The sequence below is a fragment of the Hippoglossus stenolepis genome, chromosome 8 (assembly GCF_022539355.2).
Source record: "Hippoglossus stenolepis isolate QCI-W04-F060 chromosome 8, HSTE1.2, whole genome shotgun sequence".
Lineage (NCBI taxonomy): Eukaryota > Metazoa > Chordata > Actinopteri > Pleuronectiformes > Pleuronectidae > Hippoglossus > Hippoglossus stenolepis.
Window position 1 is genome coordinate 9811244 of NC_061490.1, and position 6000 is coordinate 9817243.

Below are 6000 nucleotides of genomic sequence, written 5' to 3' on the forward strand. Positions count from 1 at the left end.
ATCGCTTCTTAGTCTGGAAATAATACTGGAAAATCAGAGGGCAGAAAATGCAATTATGTATGACAAAACACATGCATACATAGTCAAAGGCGCGATAGTCGGAGAGATTCAGAATGAGATTTATGACTGTGCTATGATTCAGGAACAGAAACATTTCAGTTCTGTTCTATGATTACGTGCTCTGAAATATTTCTAGAAAAAGAAACACCCTTTTGTTTTTAATCGTACGGTGCATCTCCCTGAACCAACTAGCAACGGTTTGTTTTGATCTTTGCATTGCAGATTTCAGCTGGTGGATTAGGACACAGATCAACGGTGAGAGGCAGACAGAGATGAAGACAGTGAGACGAGGAGAGAGAGGAAAGCTAAAAAAAAAAAGAGAGGTGACGGGGCAGTCAGCGGGTAGACAGATGGACGGAGATACAAAGATAAACTGAGACACAACAGACATATAGAGATAAAAACCAAGGCAACGTGACAGCAGGGGGTAATGGTGCACCTATGCATTAAAGAGATAATTTCGTCCCACACTTGACTGTACATCCACACCACGTTTACCTGCGCACACCTGAGCCCGTGGTCCCTCAGGTGTTCGGTTGCCTACAGAATAAAGGCAACATTCTTGCCTCTCACGCAGGATTGGGTTTCAGCCACATTTGGACAAACACCAGACAGTGAGAAACTTAATCCCGCATACACCGTGGAGGTTAAACAAGCGAGCGTTGCATCATCGTAGGTCACAAGTGGAAATCGGGTTTGTACAAGTCCATATTTGCAGTATGGATGTAGGAGGGGGAAGAATAATACCACAATGTTTTTCCTCTGGCAAGGGTTTGGGTTCTTAGAAATGACTCCTCGCAAATCAGAACATGCTTACTCAGCAGTTATTACTGAGACACCAAGCACACAAAACGTTCAAAGAATGAAGACAGATCCAAGGCACTCTTCTAATGAAACATTTTAAAGCCTTTATTCAGATGGTTATTCCTTGTATGTAAAGTGTGAGCTGAGTAAGTACCCATGCACAGTGGCACAAGCAGCCTTCCTCAGGGTGTAGACCTCTGCTCCCAGGTTCCTTTTAGTAGATACAAATAATTGCGACTTAACAGAAAGCAAATTAACTCACAGTTGACAAGTATGACCACTAGGTGGCTGTGCGACAAGAATCCTCAGGACAGGCACAGGATGTAGCTGTATCTAGCGAATCCTACAATTCCCTGCAATACAGGATATCTGTGTACCCAGACATCTGCCTGTCAATAACAGAAAACCCTTTGCCTCGTTGACCATTACATAATACTTTCAAATGTGGCTTTTGCAACCATTGTGCTTGAGGACTCATTAGGTGGTCAAAATTGTACTAATTGCAATACCGCAGTTTTACTACATGTATCTTGCACTTGTGGTTGTTTTTATATAGGCCGGGCTAAGAGACGACTGAATTGTACAGGCTCTGAACTTACAAAGCTAATTTACCCTATAGCTAAACACGTTCATATGAGTAGATAATAAAAATCGATTGAATTTATTATGACGAAGTGAAACTTTTAAGAATTTCATTATGAAAGCACCATCTGATAAAGGCCTTTTGACTTTGTTTTTAGGAGCGCCTTTGGTTTTTATTTTTTGAAATGTTCCAATTCAAAAACCTTAAATGCAAAAAGTTTGTGGAACGCTTTAAGGCCGAGCCAATCGCAGAACATTTTAATTTAAGGAATGACCCGTGATAATGCAGCCGAGTCCAAACATAAACCTTCAGCGAGAAAACAAACAGTGACCCCTAACGTGAACTGGATTATTCTTTGACCACTGACAGCCCAGCTGAGCATTTTGTGAAGTTGCCCTGCTTTTAGGTTCAGGCAGGGTCGAATGACATGAACTGTGCTGTGCTCCCCCAGCAGGCTTGGGTTAATGGTGTCATGACATCAGGGAGAGGGTATTAACAGTGTATAAGCCTAGACTAACCAGTGCTGAATGACTGCTGGCTGACGCAAGACCCCATGGAATGCTGCCTAGAGCACGACCACAAGCTCTTATACCACCAATACCAGCTCACAGGATATCTCTGCCCCTTTTGCACTTGAATGGCAGCTAAAACCATATGTGTACAAGCATGGGCTAGGGGGAATACACAACTTTATATGTACTTGTACATCAAGAGAAGAGCACAAGATGAAAATGAGGCTCAAGCTTTGGTTATGCAAGAACTCTCTGGGGTGATCGCTGCCAAGCATACAGTATTTCAATCAAAAAGTGGTGGAGAATGAGAAGCACAACACAATGCATTTTGGGAGTTTGAAGATTTTCACAAAAGGCAGAGCACACACGTCTGTCTCAGAGTGAGCTGAGTATAGCTTATTGCAAGTATAATTATGTGCAATATGTGCAGTCAGCAGCCTTTTGGCAGCCTGCAGTCTTGCAGGGTTCATGCCCTGTCATGCCTATGCTTACTGAGCATGGACTTGAAATAGCAGGACTGGTGCTGAGGGGGTGAAAGAAACCGCAGCTCGAGCGGTTGCCATGTACACAGAGATGTGACCACAACATAATTAAATGAAAGAAAGCAGGAAATAATGGGCAAGGGCAAGGAAAAGAGAAATCCTCTTTGGTTGTGAAGGGTAGGGTGTAAAAAAAACGACATGCCTGAGAAGGCCCGGCTGTAGCGTGTTTTAGACGGTGCGTTGCAGCAGGCTACATGATCGCGCTACTTCACATTCGACCACACTTGTTGACATGCTGAGAAGCATGCATGTGCTAAGTGCTCCACTGTCGGTTGCCAAGTTGGGTTAAATAACACCGGTTTGCCAGATTGTGTGTTTCACTACAACTGAAAGGTATACTGACATTTCATTTAAAACGAACTTATAGATTTAAGAAGGCAGGACTTTAATCCAATAATAATTTATCCAATGACGTCTAATTGCTACATGCACTTAGAACCAATTACAATATTAATTCATGCCTACAACTTGGTTTTATCAGGTATTTCCTTGACCGCCCAGGCCCCGCCCATGGAAACGGAAGCTCAATAGCTCTACAACAAATGTACACTGACAAAACAGATTTGGTACAGGCGCAATACAAAAACCTTACCACATGCATCTGTGTCTCAGTTCCTCCTTCCAGTCAAACCCCAGTTTCCAGCGAGAGCCCTGCTCTGCATTCAGAACGCACAAGGGCCTAACGTCGATAGTTCCCACTGTCATAAATTTGTGTGGTTATGCAACTTTGTGCAGAGACCACATGCAGCCTATAAAGAAATTGATTTGGACAAGTGCCATAAATGACAGGGCCCATTAGACCATATATGAGGAGTTGCTTTGTTAAGACGTTTGTGCGTAAAGTTGGATTAGATAATGATCGGGCTGCCTCGCCCTTTGTCTATTAATGTTAAACACGGTTTCTCAAAGTGGCCCCATTGTATTACTGAGACAACATGACTTGGTGATATAAACCAAAGTGGGCCTTATTAACAATTTCACAATACAGGAGCGTTTTGAGGCGGTGCAGTTGCAGTCGCATGTGCAGAGCTGGATTCAGTGAAGGCTTGGAGATGAAGGACTGGGCCACATTTGTTAAGACTTCCCAACACACTTTGCTCTCACAGCCTGCTCCCTCAGACCTGAGGGAACACCGGTAACACTTTACACCACGGTCATCTGGCCTTTCCCCTCATTGTGCTGCGTTGCTGTGGCTCAGCTCAACTCAACAATTGCTCACTTTATTGGGGACCCCAGTAGAACCCACCAAAACACCCCCTCCCCAGCTGTCCCCGGAGCCTACTTGTTGGGGGGGGGGATCTCTGCAGTGGTGGCTCCATGAGTATCCCTGGGAAAACGCCTCGTTCTCTACCCCCTCCCCACCCCCCAAAGCAAACGCAGCCAAAGGGATAAGACATAAGGCGAGACTGGTGAAACTCTTAACAGAATTCAGTTGAGTTGAGGTGGGGGGGCTGGCGGGGGTCCTTACTGGATGGAAAGTGGGCTGAGGGCCACTGTAGAACTGCTGTTGCGCAACCGTAAACAAGGCAGGTTGTTGGAGGGGGGCTCGACTGAGTGTTTGGAGAAGGTGCAGGGGAGAAGGAAGGCTGGGGGGGGTCTCCGGGCGGAAGCTTCCCCACAAACAGTGAAGTCAGTGCGGCTTCTTCTAACAGTGCGAGCCGATGAAGAAACTTGTTTTCAAAGTTCAATGAGTGGCAGCGAGGAGGAGGAGGAGGAGGAGGAGGCATGGAGCCAGGTCCCGCTACGGCGCTTACGTTACGCGCAGGACGCACATGGGTTCCGACCCGCAGAAAACATCAGCGCGTCATCGCCACCCGCACATTATGACAACTTTGATTCCACGCGTTCTCACTCTGCGTGGACTTCTCTCATTCAGCACCCCCCACACACACACACACAGCAGCCAGCCAGGAAGGACGGACGGAAGGAAGGAAGGAAAGAAGGAAGGAAGGAAGGAGCAGGAGAAGCGCTCCTTCATCCGGTTCCATGCACTCACCTCACAGCCCGATCACGCCGAGGCAGGCGGGCCGGTGCTCGGTGAAGCTCGGGCACACGCAGCGGGGCCGAGTGGAGTGAACTCGGCGGCGGAGGATCAGCCCACGGTGGTCAACAATCCCGGAGTGGACACATACACAGAGGCGCAGAGAGGAGGAGGTGGAGGAGGAGGAGGAAACAGTGGCTGCGAAGACTGCGGGCTGCTCATCTCATGCGGCCGGGGAGGACACACACTCACTCACTCACACACACACACACACACACACACGCTTGCACACACGCGCGCGCACGCACGCAAACAACCCCTCCCCTTTCGACGAGGCCACGCCCACTCGCGAGGGGTGATTAATGCGGCGTTCACGTCCTTCATGGGAACGAGGGCGTGTTCTCAGGAGTCCGCTTTTATTTGTGTAGGAGCTGCCTCCTGCCTCACGGGCATTTAAAGTTGTGTGTTTTCTGTGTTAAAAGACACACGCACACATAGAGACTGTATCAATAAGTATAGATATGCAATCTTTCTTTATTATTTTTATTATCATTGTTATTATAAACAACAGCTTGTATGTTGGTGATCATTTCACATCAAGTAAGAACCAACTGCTCTATTACAAGTAAGTGTTGTAAACATAGGTGTGTGTGTGTGTGTGTGTTTGCAACAAAATGTAAAAGGTTTGCTGTCCTCGAATCATTTAAAGATCTGAAATTATTCCGATTCATACATTTGCTACAAACTCCTTGACCAGCCCTTAATCTGTTCTGATCGCACAATAAATATAAACTTTGAAATGTATTAATGTCACACTTCAGTTGTCACACAGAGACAAGCCACTAATTAAACGTAAATATTAAACCTTTTGAGGGTTTGAAGGACAGCCCGCATTTTAAAGTAAGATGTGAAATATTATTGTCCCTTTTGAAATCAAACCTTCCAACTTATGTCAATATCTACACGCCGCTGGTTATTGGTTATGATACATTCAGCAGGCCGACTGTGGTTCAGGGGACAGAGGGACGACCACTCACCAGAAGGTCATTGGTTTGAGATCCGGCCGCTCCAGTCTGCATTCCAAAGTGTCCTTGGACAAGATACCTCAAATTGTGTATGTGTTAGGTAGCGTATAGTGAAGTGCTGTATGAATTTGACTTGTACTGGGAAGCATTTTGAGTGGAGAAGTGCTTTATGAATACAATTTATTTACCATAACATTCATCAGTGGATATGTTAATTCATTAAACTTGTCACTGGATTCATGTGGAGCCTGTGCGTAATTCAACAACCATCAAAAATACTTATTTCTGGATGAGAACATATAAATGGATTTAGACAACTGGTTTCCTGCCTGTTAAAACCCATGTCATGTGACACTGATAGACCAATCAGTGTACAGGCTGTAGCAAAATCTGAAAGTTCATTTATGTATATTTCACTATTTATTCAGGATGGTCACAATATGGTCAAACTGGTCACACGAGAAGGAATCTGTCACCACATCATGAGCGCTAG

At 45.6% G+C, this 6000-nt stretch overlaps 1 protein-coding gene across 3 annotated transcripts in view; it reads right to left on the minus strand.

The window, feature by feature from the left end:
- The window catches only part of LOC118113587 (growth factor receptor-bound protein 10), a 67582-nt gene extending 62825 nt beyond the window's left edge, over nucleotides 1-4757 (minus strand). For 2 of the 3 annotated variants that reach the window (XM_035163439.2, XM_035163440.1), the window contains exon 1: nucleotides 4498-4757. The gene's annotated coding sequence lies outside the window, so the exon portion shown is untranslated. The remainder of the gene's footprint in view (nucleotides 1-4497) is intronic. The other variant, XM_035163438.1, reaches the window with a different exon arrangement.
- Nucleotides 4758-6000: the final 1243 nt, after the last annotated feature.